This window comes from Pseudopipra pipra, chromosome 6 (genome assembly GCF_036250125.1).
Source record: "Pseudopipra pipra isolate bDixPip1 chromosome 6, bDixPip1.hap1, whole genome shotgun sequence".
Lineage (NCBI taxonomy): Eukaryota > Metazoa > Chordata > Aves > Passeriformes > Pipridae > Pseudopipra > Pseudopipra pipra.
In genome coordinates this window covers 49,774,712-49,790,882 of record NC_087554.1, presented here as the reverse complement: position 1 = coordinate 49,790,882, position 16,171 = coordinate 49,774,712, and the positions used below count along the sequence as shown (strand labels likewise).

The 16,171-nt window shown below is 44.0% G+C and overlaps 1 long non-coding RNA gene across 3 annotated transcripts in view; it reads left to right on the top strand.

The window, feature by feature from the left end:
- The first annotated feature begins 3,153 nt into the window (after window positions 1-3,153).
- Window positions 3,154-16,171, top strand: part of LOC135416190 (uncharacterized) — a 29,285-nt gene continuing 16,267 nt past the window's right edge. For 2 of the 3 annotated variants that reach the window (XR_010431481.1, XR_010431480.1), the window contains exons 1-3: window positions 3,154-3,247; window positions 3,471-3,752; window positions 5,490-5,695. This is a non-coding gene — a long non-coding RNA (uncharacterized LOC135416190). Of the gene's footprint in view, window positions 3,248-3,470; window positions 3,753-5,489; window positions 5,696-7,645; window positions 8,014-16,171 lie in introns of those variants that run through there. The other variant, XR_010431479.1, reaches the window with a different exon arrangement.

Genomic DNA, 16,171 nt, shown 5'->3' with positions numbered 1-16,171 from the left:
AGGTCACTGTTCTGACACTAGTTCACTCAAAATTCTTTTTCCTCCACTAAAATGAAGCTTTTTCTACATCCTAACCTGAGCAACAGGTTTTGTCACAGGGTTCACCCTACTGTCAGGAGGAGAGGAGAGGAGAGGTTCGGAGAGGAGAGGACTCCTTGTTGAGGCTAGTGGATGTGCACTTGGAAGCAAAGAGAAAATGGGGCTCCAACAGTTGGGAAACGTAAGACAATAAGCTGGAAAATTTCCAGATGGGTCACCAGTGAATTGTTCCTTTACTTTGTCCCCTATAGGCAGTTAAAAGCAAAGATATTTCAGTTGCATAGTATCTTTTCACTCACCTGCTGCTTCCTAAGTCTCTGCTTTGCCTCCACACTTAAAAAAGAGAGCCAAGAGTGTGAGGGGAGGTGATAATGGTTCATGTGAAAACAGAAGTACTGGCCTGGAGAAGAGTAGTATTGAGATGGAGGAAGACCACTAACACTCTTACTCAGGGATCCTGATTTTAGATTTCATGTTGACAGTGACTGAAGTGGAAAGATGTCAATGACACACTGATGGCATTAAAATGGATGTTATTTAACATCAAACTGCAAGAATTGGGTAATCTTAGGAGTAAATGCAGTGAGAGAGGAAAGGATTGCAGTAACTCTGAGCCACGCACCTCAGGAACTGATAGCAGGAATTTCTGTCATGAGGAAAAATATCACTGCCTGGAAATGAGAAGGAACAACAGCTCATAGGATGAAAACAAACCTCCCTCCATCTAGTCTGACCTTCAAAGTGGCAGGGGGGAAAGGGATGAGGGAGACAGGTAGTGTGGTACTGATACTGTTCAGGCCTCCAAACAGGTTGTTCTCTAGACTTAGAGCCTGGTCTCAGCGGGGGATGTGAGGCTGGCCAACTCAGGACCTGTGGGTTCACGTGAAAGGGATGTCTGACAGAGTGTGCATAGGGGTGCAGCCAAAGCCCTTGGCATCCCTTCCTGCACCCCAGCACACAGGTGCTGCAGACAGCAGCAGGGATGTCTTGCCCTGGCACTGATCCTCATGAAGCCTGGTCCTGCCCCAGAGCTCAGGGAAGGAGTATATGAGTCCTCTAATCTCAGGGAAGGAGAATATGGAATTTCTTCCCAGATTCCTGCTGTCCAGTTGTCCACTTTGCTCTCTCTCCTCATCTTCTCATTGAAACTAACACCTCTGCTCCCAGGAGAAGAGCAACCTGGCTCTCCCAACAGATAAAGCTTTGACTCTTTCGCCCCACTCCTTTTTTTTCCCTTCTTGACAGTCTGCTTTGACCTGAGTGACATCCTCTCTTTGCTTTCAATCCCTGATTTTCTGCACTTGGGGACAGACTTTGAGCAGGCACTAAGTGCTGAGGCTATGCAGAGACAGTGAGGGGGGGCTGCAGCGACCCCGCAGCCTGCCATTCAGGCAGATGGTGGAGAGGGCCGATATGAATAGCTCCTGTCAGTCTCATAGAGCGAACTTTACAATTGTGCTACGTGTTGGACTGCACGTGACTAATGCCATTCTTCTGCAGGCTGCAGGCAGGACACAGCTGTTTCTTTAAGGAGAATTTTGTTTTTCTGGGCAGAAAAGAAAAGCACCCATGACAATGTTGTATTCATGTATCCAATATTACACTCCATAATTGGGCACGATCAAAGCTCATCCTGCCTCTCTCTCACTGCGTCTCTTTCTGGTAAATAAGATAATGTTTAGAAAAGAGCATGGCCTTGGTTTGATCCTTCTGGAGGTTTAAATTCTACCTCCCCACACCGCAGGTATGCACTGAGAAGAAGCAGCAGGGCCAAATATAGGGTTTTTTTAAATAATTCTGAATTAATTAATTTCAAGATCAGTAATGAACTCCACACCAAACACTACATGGAGCTTCTGTTGATGAGAAACTGTGCTGCAGAAAAGATCAAAAAAATACAGACATCAATATAAACATGTGAAAAGGTGAAGACCTTCTCTTAAAAACTGCAAAATAAGAAATGCACAATGGGCACTGGACAGGGGATGAGTCTGGATCTTGAGCTTACAGTGCAGAAGGGCCATGTGAGACCAGAAGTGTAGTGCTCCTCCTACCCACATTTTGGTCAGGCTCACAGCCCTGTTCTCTGTTCCACTGTCTTGGATGAGGCTTCTCCACATCAGTGTTTCAACACTGAAATCAGTGCTGGGTGCAGCCAGAAACACACCCCTGACACTCCTGGACTAGCAATTCCTTACCCTGGGGCATGACCCTGTCCCACAGCCCAGACAGGGCTGCATGTGCAATTGGGCAGCCCTTGGCATTGGGATAAGGTGCAGACAGCCCCAGGCAGTACTGCCCTGAGCTGGCCCCCAGGGCAGTCTGGCCACGAGGCACACAGCTATCTATTTAGCAAGGCACAGTTACATACCTAACATTTCCTTCCGATTGCCTCCCTTACTGTGTTTCCAGACAGACCATCTGCCCACCAGCACTGGTGAACCACACCATGCAGCTACACTATCTTTTATCTTATCTCATAACTTTAGCACAATTCATAATTTGGGGAGTTCAGCCACCTTTGCTGTAGGCAGCAGTTCTCAAAGAAGTAGAATCACGGTTGTACCAAGTTCAGTGTCATCCCTCCATCCCAGTTTTGGAAATGTCCTTCTCTAAAGTTGTCCTTTTGCTTCAAAGGAGTGTGGAAAGGTGATGAGGGCTGTAGCTGCTGCTGAGGGTCACCCTGGGAACCCCTAGAAGGGTCCATGGGAGGTGAGTGTCGGGAAATGCAAACAGCACACTGCACTTGCTGAGCAAGCTGGTCACAAGGAGCTGTGCAGGGCCTGCTTTTCTGCAAGGTGGGTAGAAACTTCCACAGGAGAGGAAATTATCACAGAGACGGAGAAGCATACACTTCTCTGGAGCGCTGCTGCCATCCTTACTACCCTGATGGTGCCCAAATGTGCGCCTTTGTGCTGAGCACCTTGGGACTAAGTGTGTATGCCAGGGTCTGCCTCTCAGCGTGCCGCATTTGATTCCCAGGCTGTGCTGGCACAGGTACGTGGCCATCACCCGGGGAAAACGCCTGTCCGCCTCGCCGCTCTGCTCCAGGAACAGCCACGTAGATCCACGTGCCCTTCCCGGGGTGCGCTGGAACAGCCCGAGCCGGGGCTGTGCCGCGGCGCTGCCGCGAGGCGGCGCTGGGGGAACCCAGCTGGGCCCGGCCCGCTCCCTCAAGTTCGCGCCGTGGGTTTTCCTCTTTGCCGTGGTCCGTCCTCTTCCCTCTCTCCCTCCTTCCTTCCTTCCTTCCTTTTCTCCCTCCCTGCTTCCTTTCCTCCTTTCCTGCCTTCTTCCTTCCCTTCCTCTCCCCCAGCGCTGCTCCCGGCCCCGGCAAGCCGCAGCCTTTACTCCGGTCAGAAAAGCCAACATCAGGGGTTAACTGTTATTTATAACAAATCCCCTCTCTCTCTTCTCCCCTTATCCCCTTTCAGACGGTGCTGAGGGGTGCGTTCGGGAGTCGCTCCCATCTCCCCACACAGTGCTGCTGCTGCTAAAACGCTGCGCACCAGGAGAGCAGGAAAAAACATCGCAGGGAAACAAACGAGCCTCTGTATCCAGGAGTCCCTTGCACGGGCAAAAGGTTCAAGGATGCCTGAGCAAAACCCAGGACAGCCCTAGAGCTCCCTCAGTTCAATGCTGCCTGAGCATCCTCAGCGCCTTCCAGGCGCTTAAATCCAAATCTTCGGGACCAATCCTGCATTCATAAAGCATCGGTAAGATTTTCTGAGGAAAACAGGGTCTGCAGCACATATTGCGGTGAAGAAATCAAGCAAATCACAGAGCCAATATTGATCAAGGCATTAGTGATCAGAATCAGTCTCTGCTGGAGCTCAGTATTTGCTCTAGAAGCTCTGGGCTTGGTACTCCCACTGAAGCCAAATTTTAACCGGGCGTGGATTTTTACAGGTGCCAAATTAGGTTCCACCATGAGTTTTCCATGAAAAACACAAGAGCTGGGTACTTGGAGCACATTAGCACTCTGCTTTTCTGGGATATTACGTCCCAGTGTTTACATCCACTGGGATTCTATGGTGGGTGCTGACAGGAGGCAGCAGAGTTTGGTATGTGCTCCTGCAGAATGTGAAACTACTTTGAACACTAATATGCTGAAGTAAAAAAAAAAAAAGTTTATTTGCCTTACACAATCTCTTCAATCATCTTTTGAAGAGAGAATGCTAATAAAGAAAAAAATAATGTGTAATTGCTCATGACAAATAACAATAAGAATATATTGTCCAAATTGGGCGGCCAAACCAATTTTTCCAAGTCTGATGCCAAGTTTGTCATTTTTCTTCTTTTCTTTCTGCCCCCAGTGAATGTAGTACATAGGAAAGCCTGTCACTGTTGCACAAGCTAGATCTGTGCATCAAGCTGCCAGGCACGAGCAGAGCTTCACATGAGAGATAGTGGTATTGGAGAGCCTGGTCTGATCCATCGTGGGGGACCAGGGAAATTAATCCAGATAGTGCTTTTAAGTAGTGCTTCGCTCACAAAATTCTCTAATCAGTGCCTCATGGTGAATGAGAAGTATTTGTAGCTATTTGTGAGAGTAGCTTAAATGTCTATTGCTTGCAGTGTGATTTGCACCTTGGCAATGAAATTAATAGACTTTTATATCTGATGAAACTTTTATGTCTGAGGAGGCTTTTATACCTGAAATACTTAGCAGAATTTGTATTCTTTTCTTCATGGAAGTATAATCTGATGCTAGGCTCAAGGACAGCAAAGAGTGGTACAAGCAATACTTTGGCATAGCTTTGGCAATCCTCAGCTTAGTGACTGCTGTTTGTTCTATCAGATAGGAGTGACACAAAGTAAACTAGAGGAGACTTACAGTTTGCCAGCCTGACTAAAACAGAGCTCTGCCTCTGCATCTGCTTGTCAGAGAAAGATCTGTAGATTATAGAGCTACCTGCACTGAGAGTAAATAGGAAAAGAAAGGGTGAAAATGCAACTTGCTGTCCTGCTAGGAGTCTCCTTCTCACTGACAGGAAGAGGTATGAGCATATATGTGTGCTGCTGTAGATCCCAGTTCAGAGGAATACATGAGCACGAGCTTATGTGCACTCTAAAGATGTCAACATATTCTTATTTATATGGACTCTACTAAATTAACCTTTGATTAGCAGCAATCAGTTCTTCCTAACCCACTTCTTTTGGACAATGAGAAAGACACTACTCCACTGTGTTCAATGCTGAACAGAATGCTAATTCCAGCAGTCCAGGTTTACAATGCGATATATTTGAAACAATTGTCCAGTTGCAACCGATAGAACTTAAATGTTGGATACTGAGGGAGTCCTCAGGCCTGAGCTGGTCAAGAAATCCCCCTCAGTCTAAGAGCTTAACCTAGATGTACAGGACCCTTCTGTTAAGGATTAGTTTTGCTGGAAAATGCAAAAGGTTTACATTTTCTGATAAACAAGTGATTACATCTGCATTATTCCCAGAGCTGAAGCTTTGATGGCAAGGTGGAACATCTTTGGACAAAGAGAAGCACAGCCAGCCTCTGAAAAGCAGACCCTTTTGGATAAATTGACCTGGATAAAACAACAAGGACAAGATAGCATTCAACTCAGTGTGCTGAAAGAGCAAATATGAAATTTCTGAGCTACCAAAGCAGAACTTACACCAGCCACCACCTCAAGGAACAAAGGTGAGTAATGTGATAGGGAGCTGTATGAATAACAGAATAAATATAGCAACATTTCCTCTGGACTGGTGGTAGGTTTACAAAAGGGGTGTCCAAGGGCTTATGCTAGGATTGATGCTGTTCACCATCTCTATATGGGGCATGGCAAAGCGGGTGAATACTGGCAAAGTTTGCAGATGATACAAAATTATTCATAATAATCAAAGCTAAAGCTGACTTTTGCAGAAGGAGCTTATAATACCAACTGACAGTGAAGTGCCAGATGAAATTCAGTATTGACAAGTGCAAAGTAAGGCACTTAGGGAAAAAATAACTCTACTTATACATCTGCAGTGACGGTCTCTAGATAGCAACACTCAAGAAAGTTCTTGGGTAACTGAAATTGAGGTTTCTGAAAACATCACTTACTGCCCTGCAACAGTCAAAAGGCAAATTGAATAGTAGGAATTGCTAAATGAGAGAACACAATAAAACAGAACAGAAAATAGTGTTCCAGCACTGAGCTAATAACTTTAGAAAAGATATAGAACAGGTAACAAGGATGGTCAGAGTTTTGTAACAGTTTATTTTTCAGGAAAGACTAAATTAGACCTTTTCAACTTGGAAAGAAAACTACCTGAGGTGACTAGATGTAAGTGTATAAAATCACCAGTGGCATGGAGAAGGTAAACAGACCAAGGTTAATTTGTATTTCTCCGATACAAGAATTAGGGATAACAAATTGAATTATCCTACAATAGATTTAAACCATAAGGAAGAAATTTTCCACATGATGCATTAAATCATGGGACTTGTTGCCAAAACAGCAACTTGTTGCTGCACAAATGTGTTTAAATAAGACTTAGACAAAGTCATGGCATATAGGACCACTGTTAGGACGAAAAATCCACCTTCAACCTGTAGCTCAGGGACTCTTGAAACTATCGATTGCCAAAAACCAGAAGAGGGTATCAGGTGCAGATCACTGTATACTGCTCCTGTCCTTGTGCCCTTCCTTAAATATCTACATAAGCTGATATCTGAGGTGAGATACTGGGCTATAGAGACTTTTCATCTTATTCACAGGAGCATTTTTTATTTGAAGGAATGGGAAAATACATCCTGGGTATGATTATGCAGTGAGAGGCAAGGAATGTGTGTACTGGAACCATGTGAAAAACAGGGTCCCATTTCCTTCCACGCACTACTTACAAGTTTGTTTGGGACTATTCTGCATTGATAGCAATTTTGTTTTGATCCTCATAAAAGGATGTCTGCAGCTCAGAAAGATTTAGTTATGATTTTTTTTAAAAGACGAGGTTGTTCTAGGGAGCTAACGTAATTCAAAGTGTCATCCATCATGAAAAAAATACTTTATTTTTTTGTGAAGATTTTGTTTGAATTGTTGTTGTATTATGGTCTCAGTCATAGCATCTTTTCTTACACTAGAACATACAGTACTGAGCCCATCAAAACAAAAGTCCCAGTCCAGTTCTGAAAGCAGCAACATGCCTGCTTACCTCTGAAGCCTCTCTCCAGCATGGCAGGAAGTCAGTCATTTCTATACACTTGAGTGTGTGTGTGCTTGCAGATTTGTGGTGCAGGAGAAAATCCAAGCCAGAGAGAGAGAGAGAGAAAATTATATTTCTTCTTATTTGCTTGTTTGCAGACTCTACCAGGGGCTCAGATGCACGAGCTCAGTTGGCACAGTGTCTGCATCTAGGCTGACTGTGGGGTCTAAAACATAAACAAAGTAGGCAGTTGTTGAAGGCAGCATGCAACTGGCAGCAACCAGATGTGGGCCTGACAGCAGGAGCAGACAAGCTCCTGGGGCAGCACAAATTCAATTTTGCTCAACTTGCTGCTGAGTCTCATGTTGCATTGCCTGGTTTGCAAACACAGGGAGGCATTTTCCCACTGGAGCTAAAAACCACTGAGATGGGGATGTTTCTGCTGTCCCATTTTATCATACAGATTTCATGACCACATTTGAGGACATATCTGACATAGAGCCAAAAGTGAAAGACTTTGAGATTTCCCAGGAGTGAGACAAATACCCATCCTCAGCCCCATGAGCCTTCTGATACTGCAATGAAGTGTTTTTGGTAGGAAAACTTTGGTTGCTTTCTGTTCCAAACAGCACAGCTTTGATAAATGCAGCAGGATTGATCTGCGCTGTGTGTCCCTTAACTGAGTTACCATGTATAATCCTCTCTGGAACAGAACATTTACATTCCACTGACCTAGTTGAAAAAATGCATTAATTTTAATTTATGCAAAATTCTCCCAATAGAAGAGTGAGAGGAGAGAGGCGATTTTTTATTTGCAGTCCTTGCCTGCTTGGAGCTAGAAGTGAAGGCCAGCTTTTTAATCAGGATTTTTTTAAAATGCTGAAGCATTTCAGTGGGTGTCTTGTTCATGTAATCCAGATAGAGCTTTATTACCTCACATATATCTCATGGAGTCACAAATACAAAATGTACCATCAACCTGTCTCCTCTCCACTGAAGGGTGTCTCTGCCTCAGGAGACCCCTGTGCAACGGGGCACCAAGGATAGTTTAACACAAGAAAGAAAACAAAGCCTTCACCCAGACACCTCATTTCAACTGGCCCTGTTGCACATCTCTGTGAAGGCTGATCCCATATGGAGGGATTGGGGAACTTTATTGTTGAAGAGGGGGTTAATGGTGCATATTCCTGTATCAGCTGACCTGAAAAGCTGACCTGAAAAGCTAACCAGAGAGCATGGTTAGCCCACAGCCCAGCCCCAGTGCTGCAGTTCCAACAAAGGAAAAATGGCCAGTAACATTTGTGAGAGTTGGCTGTGTAGCCAAAAATTTGGCTGTAGGGTCACTTCATCTGTCTCAGTGAGTCAAACACAACAGGAACATTTACAAAAGGAACTGAGTGGAGGGTGCTTTGCTATTGCTTCAGCATGGGAAAACAGAGGGAAAGATGCCTCATGTTAGAATTCCCTTTAGTAAGAATCATTTTGGGGTCTTGACTCAGCAATGTGGCTGCAGCCAGCCAGCCCCATTTCCACATGGGAGGCTGGCAGAGCAAGGAAGAGGTAGGAGCCATCATAATTGCTCAGCAAGCTCTTTGGCGGTTACCAAAATTGCTGTAGTCAGTGTGAAATAAAGCAAATTCAGGAGCTTTTCATACCAAAATGGCCTAGGAACAGGAGAGCACCAGAGTGTCTGTCATCTTTTTCTTTACTCCTGCATAAAGGGTAAATTTGGGGCAGGTGAGCACAAGGTCCTTTCTCTATCCCTGGGGGCTCAAACCCAGCCTGTCTTATGCTGTCAGCCCAGCTGTGGCTGAGGGGACTCCTCTTTCTGTGCCCAAAGCAGGAGCTCTGCGAGCCTGAGCAATGCCACAGCTGTCCACAGGAGCCTGTGTGTGACCTGAGGGGGCAACTCAGAAACCCACTGGTCTGGGGAGATGTTTGGATCCCAACTCTGTCATGAATCCTCATCCTATAGTGGAAACATGAAACGCAGCCTATGCTTATGCATTGTTGCTGCATAGTATTTTGTCTCATGCAGTCCTTGACAAGGTTACCATGCAAACATAGGAACCACAACTTGAGCAAATGAGAGGAAAAAAAATCCCAAACCATACAGTTATCTGCAACTGTGTAATTCTTAAATCTCCTTATCATGTAGTACCCTGCTGTTTACAGTCTTGCACCTTTCTTTGTTTCAAAATCATCTCTATAATAACTTCAAGAATGAGAAAAACTTCCCTTGTAGGTGCAAGTAAGCATCTGTGTTTACTGGAGATATCACAGGGATGAATTTTATTGCTAATGCGTAAGGGCAAGAGCCACCATGCTTCCAAGAGACTACTGCCCACCTGACATGATATTTTTTCTTGGTTGCTGGTATCTTTAGCTTACAGTAAAGCTCATTTCAGATGGAAAGTACTGTAGATGTTTCGCTCATTACCAATGGAAATGTGATGGTGTGTTCTCAGTAAGGCTCTGAATGTGCTTATCTCCAGCTGTTTAAGAACACATTCATGTTGCTGAAGAAGGGCAATCCCTACACTAAACTGCAGCTGCTCAGAGAGATATAGTATTGTAAAATGCAGACAGTGATTTGTGACAATAGAGAAATTTTCCTTTTTTTCCCCAGCCAAAAAGCAGTCATTTTACAATCTATCTTATGCAGCATGAGAAAGCTATTATGGAAAGTAACCTTTCCCTTTTTCCAAATGAATAGATATCAAGAACATCAGAGGTATAGTATTAGGCAGGTATAAATAATGAAAGGTGAGGAAAGCAGAAGGTATACTGTCCACAAAAAAAAGTACCCCATCAGCTCCCTGAACATATACAAAGATTTATTTGGTAATTAAACCAGCAATATTAATTTCAAACATTACAATCCAATTGTCAGGTTTTCAAGCCTAGATAACTCACAAGCTGTCAAATCTCCTTCCAAACACATGTACACTCTTACAAACCTGTCTTTCTCTGCAGCTGGACTTCGGCAGAGTCTTAATTACTTCAAGAGAGAAAGATGCTTATGCAATGGTACAACTTTTGCTAAAAATACAGAAAACAGAAATCTATAAGTAATATCAATGAAACAATGCACATCTCTCTATACAATTTAAGGTTTGGAGAACTCTGGCAGAACGGAGGAAATTTTATCAGCCATTCTTCCAGGTATGGAAGTGTTGAGAAGAGACCAGACAGTAGCACTAGACCAGTTGTTCACTTGAGTAGCTTGGTAAAAGCAGTCTCCAGGTGGAGATACTTTTTCAGAAGAATCTTTATCTTCCATGAAATTTGTCATGATATTCAGGAATTTGAATTACTCATAGTTTATAGGGATTTGCTATTATTAATCTAGTTTGTTTTAAGATTTCAAATGTCATTCTGTAATGTCACTCTAAGGACAAAGCTGACCAAAGCTTTCTGACAGAGAAGATCATTCCGCAGTTTTGAACACATCTGGTGTTTTGTGCCATCACATCCGGACGCTTACTAAGAAAAGCAGCACATAATCATGAGCGTCCCACCTCTGTGGTCAGGTAGGATTTGTTCAAATAGGGGTGGCCCACTGTGCTATATCCTGGACCAGACCCTGTTCTCTGTGCAGGGTCTTCACCAGTGCAAGGAACTTGGCAGACCAAACTGGAGATGCTGCTAAATCTGTTTTGAGGGAAGGAGCGATCTATCAAGAGTTTGGCAAGGCTTATCCTATGAGCTGAATTGGCCTGATGTGATCCTACAACATCTAGGAACAAAAGTATCCCTGAACATGTGGGAGTTTTGCCACCTTCAGGACAGGCTTGGTTGCATACCAGAAGGGCTTCTGGCATGGTAGCCTCACTGGCTTGATGCAGATGCATTAGTCTCTTCCTTCTTGCTATTACATTAGTTCATATTTGTGCAAGCATACTGGTCAGAAACTCCTTGAGACTAAAATAAAGCTTTTATTTTTTTTCTTTCTAAGAATTAATCATTAATTATCCATTCATGATTTCCTGGACCATTTAGGTAACCCACGTTTCAGCTAATGGGTTAATTCATTTTATGTCAGTTCAGCTGTGTCACATTGTATCATGTTTCTTGATTGGGTGAACGAAACCTTTAAAATGGGATGTAGCAAGTAATGAATACCCTGTTCATACAGTAGAGTAATTCTTCGTTTTGTGTGTGACTGACTATGCAAACAAGATTACATCCAGGCCAGTGCAGCCAGCCACCACAGGATAAATGCAGCAAGCCAGATGCACAGGGAGTAAGTGGAGTTTGAAAATGTCATGGCAGACCTGGTCCAAATGCTGTGAATGAAACATCCCCTTTTCACAAAGTTTTTGTAAGAAAAAAATTAACTGGCCCTACAAAACGATCAGCACTATCATCTGTTTGTTTGCTTGTTTGTTTTTGTTTAACAGTGGCTTTTTAAAACCTTTAAGGCGTATTGTTACCACTGGACTGAGTCTAATTTTATTATCTGAATACACTTCCCAGGAATAGCTGTTACAAAAAGAAGGAGTAAATATAAAGAAAACCACGGTAAAACAATTTTAAAGTGAACAAAGTGAACAACTGAAAATTGAACTAATTCAGAAGAGTTTCTTTCTAAAATTGTTTTTGTATTTTAATGCACAAGCGTGCCCATCAAGCGTGCCCACTCAGCATTATTTCTGCAACTGTAGTACACAGAAGCCTCAACATGAGAGGACTTCATTGTCCTTTGCTTTACTCTTCTGTACAGGCTGAGCTTCAGTCATGAAAATCTATTGCTACAACAATTTCAGAGGGGGGGGAGAGGATTTTCTAGAAATATCTGTGAAGGTAACTACTGTACGGATCAGAAACATGGATGAATCCAGCAGCATTCAGAGGTTTTCACAAATATTTACAAACCCTGTTTGCAGTGTGAAGGCAGCACTAATCACCAGTACAAAAGACATATCAGCGTAGTGTTTAGCAACTGTGGTGAGCACTAAGAGTGTGAATGCTTGTTGGCTCTGGAGAGATTGCTTGGTAGTGGGAATATTGATTTGCAGACAGAAGATTTAGATAATCCATTTTCAGGAAGGCTTGTAGAAAAAAATAAATTCTGATTGCTGTGTATTTGACACAAAAGAAGGCTGCACTTTGTTTAGTTACATCTGCATTTTACACATCAGAACCTGAATAGATTTCCCTTAAAAACTGCCTTTTACCAGACTTCACACTGTTCTACTACAGGCAGATAGAAGCAAGACAAAGGGGTGTAGAAATTAGTTCTATCAGTGCAACTAAAATAGTTGAAAAAAACAAGTAAACTTTTGAATACAGAAATCATTCTTTAGGTCTGAAACAGGCACCAAGCTTCAAACTCAGTTTAAATTTGTTATGGTAACTGAAACAATGGTTCTGACTCATTACGTACAAAGGTTGGTTGGTACTCATGGAACAGGTGAACGGAGCAAGAGGAGACGCGATGAAGTCCTGCAGCCCAGAAAGAAACACCTAACACTGGAGCAGCTTTCAGAGAGTCACAGATTATGCCGAGTTGGAAGGGACCCACAAGAATCATTGAGTCCAACCCTTAGCCCTGCACAGAACCATCCTCAAGAATCACACCATGTGCCTGAGAGTATCATCTAAATGCCTTTTGAACTCTGTCAGGCTTGGTGCTGTCACCACCTGACAGGCTGGGGAGCCTGTTCCAGTGCCCAACCACCCTCTGGGTGCAGAACTTTTTTCTAATATCCAACCTAAACCTCCCCTGACACAACTTCAGGCCATTTCCTTGGGTCCTGTCACCAGTCACCACAGAGAAGAGATCAGTGCCTGCCTCCCATCTTCCATTGCAATGAGGTGTCACCTCAGTCTCCTCTTCTGCAGGCAGAACAGACCAAGTGACCTCAGCCTCTCCTCATACAGCTTCCCCTCAAGACCCTTCACCATCTTCGTTGCCCTCCTTTGGACACTCTCCAATAGCTTAATATCTTTCTTATATTGTGGTGCCCAAAACTGCACACAATATTCAAGGTGAGGCTGCCCCAGTGCAGAGCAGAGTGGGACAATCCCCTCCCTCGACCAGCTGGAGATGCTTTGCCTGATGCCCCCCAGGACACGGTTGGCCCTCCTGGCTGCCAAGGCACTGCTGACTCATATTCAACTTGCCATCAACCAGGACCCCCAGGTCCCTTTCCACGGCACTGCTTTCCAACATCTCATTCCCCAGTCTGTCCGTACATCCAGGGTTGCCCCATCTCAGGTGCAGAATCCAGCACTTCCCCTTGTTGAACTTCAAATGTTTGATGATTGCCCAGTCCTGTAATTTGTCAAGGTCTCTCTCCAGGGCCTCCCTGCCTTGGAGGGAGTCAACAGCTCCTCTGAGTTTTGTGTCATCTGCAGACTTGCTTAGTATCCCTTCCAGTCCTGTGTTGAAGTAATTTATGAAGATGTTGAAGAGCACAGGGCCTAAGAAGGAGTCCTGCAGAACCCACTAATGACAGGTCACCAGTCTGATGTTTCTCCATTCACTATTACCCTCTGTGCTCCACCCATGAGCCAATTGCTCACCCACTTCATTATGTGTTTATCCAGAAGGATCCTGTGAGAGACAGTATCAAAAGCTTTACTGAAATCCAAAAAGATTGCATCAACTGCTTTCCCTTCTTTAGCACAAAACTGACGTCTTTGCTGAGCTGGTAATACCTAGTCTTCAGCAGAGAGGTTTTTTGGGTAGGTTGGCTAACCTGTTGAGTACACCTTATCTGCTGGTGTGACAAGAAAATGGAACAGATCCTTCACAGTGTTATATCAAGCAGATTATATTAAGTGCAACTGGTCAATGAAATACATCCAAGCTGACATGTCTCTGAAATGCTGAGACGTTTATTCAAAACAAGATTGTGAAGCAGAATGAAGGACCAGTGGGAATATATGTGGCTCATATTGATTCAGTTAGGAGCTTGCTATAAAGCTAAACACAACAAGCTTCCAGTGAGTTCATCTGTCTGTCTCTGTTCCAGGCCCTTCAGTGCTTCTGTCCATTAGCGAGTCTCTTTTAGCTTGGGGTGAGTTGTTAAAAGATCTTGGACTGCTCTGGATCAGGGCTTCAGGTTCCTCCTCCTCATCCTCCTCTGCTCTTCTGCACCAGGACTCCTTTCTCTATCATTCCTTCTCCTCTTTGTATTTTCCTCTGTCATAGATTCATATCATTTCTATCATCATCTTGCTAACAGCTCTTATTTAGAAGTAAAGTAGGATCTCTCACCCATATCTTTATCTTGCTAATGGGAATTATCTGAATAGAAAATGAACACAAGCAGCACTCATTTACCATGAAAGAGCAAGCTGGAAAGTGTCAGAGAGATGCAATGAATGAACTCCTCTTGCTAATGGCTAGCTGGCCTTGTTATTAATATAGTTATAATAATGTTAAGCTTCTTTATTAAGTCAGCAGACTGGGGCTATTGGTTACACTTCATTTCTATGAAACAGGCCCATTTTTCAATTACATTGTAATTCATGATGCCTTTAAATGCCTGGAAAATGCAAGAAGTTCAAGAACATCTCCAAAGTTTAACTAAAACAAAAACTCTGTACAGAAAGACCACATCCGCTGGCTAGTGATTTACTTCTTCCCTGTTCCCAGATGAAGAGAAGAAAGTGATTATGCCCATGCCAATTTGGAACCAAAGTTTGTGACAGATAAAACTGAAAGTAAGCAAAGATTATCCTGAGGACATAACTGAAATTGTCTTCTTAAAACCCTCTGCCAGAGACCTCCAAATGCTGAGTTACCTGGTTGTGCTTAGCAGTCACATACTGGTGTGCAGCTGCAATTTCAGAGAGCCTGGCAGCATGAGGGGACACATGATAGAGCACCTTTATCTCTTCCTCATGCCTCTGTGCCCCAATGTAAGTGCTGGGTCCATTTTCAGTCCCTACCTATTGCTGGGGCATAGACATGGTACAGTCCATCCTGGGGCTGTAGGGCACCCAGGGGAGCACTAGGATCCTCATGTCTCTCAAGTTTCTAATTGTGTGGGGAAATAGCATTACCCTAAGGATGCTCTTGGACAGTGATGAAAGCAAAATGCTGTTTGCCTCTGGATCACTATAGACACTGTATATATCTGAGCTCTCAGCCTTGCCCAGGTCTCAGCAGCACTACTGCCCTCTCCTGCTGTGCACACTGATGTGAGGGCTGGCTCTCAGTTACTGCTTGTCTCATGATGCCTGCTCAGGAGGGAAGCAGAGTCTTTTTCCTTTTTGATGTCCTTGTTTTCATCTGTTCCATTTAGTGGTGTTTTGAGATCTAGTAGGTAGGAGTCCCAGGGGATTCTGTATTCTCCTGGTTGGAAATCCTTTTCAAAGGAGACAGTTAGTGGTTGCTGAGGAGGGTGAAGCATGACCGTGGAGGGAATGGTTGACTCCCAACTTCATCAGCAAAGACAAAAGTAATAGTGGTTGGAAGGAGGAGAGCAAAAAACAGCTATCTTTTCTCTAATTCTCTTTTTCTGGGTCTCCTGAATCCCATCCCAGTTGCACAACTAGGCATTATCTTTAAACTTACCCCTATCTTTCCAAGACAGTCAAGTCCTTTCTAAAGCTAAAGCTATGGTTACACCCCCACAACACAGGAGGAAGAGACTGAACTTTGAGAAACGATTGGAAAAACTGCAAATATAAACTTGAAGTTGATCCAGTTACCACCGTTTGGGAGACCCAAGTGGTAGGTTTTTGTAAACCCTTGGCTGCTGATGAAAGGCGGTTCAATTGCTCTCTGACTCTTTCTCATTCTATTTGTATTGTTCCAGTGTGACAGCTCAGCTTTTGCCAGCATGGCAGCAGTGATTTACTGTTCACATTATGGATAGAGACAGGACCTGAGGTACGTCCCTTATTCCCCCATCTCTTGGTCTTTCAGCTCCAGTGATTTCCACTGCACTGTGACATGAGCACACCTTTGCCTGGTGTCCAGCTCAGCACAACTTATGGTAAGGGTCCTGGTGCCAGGCAGTGGGGGCTG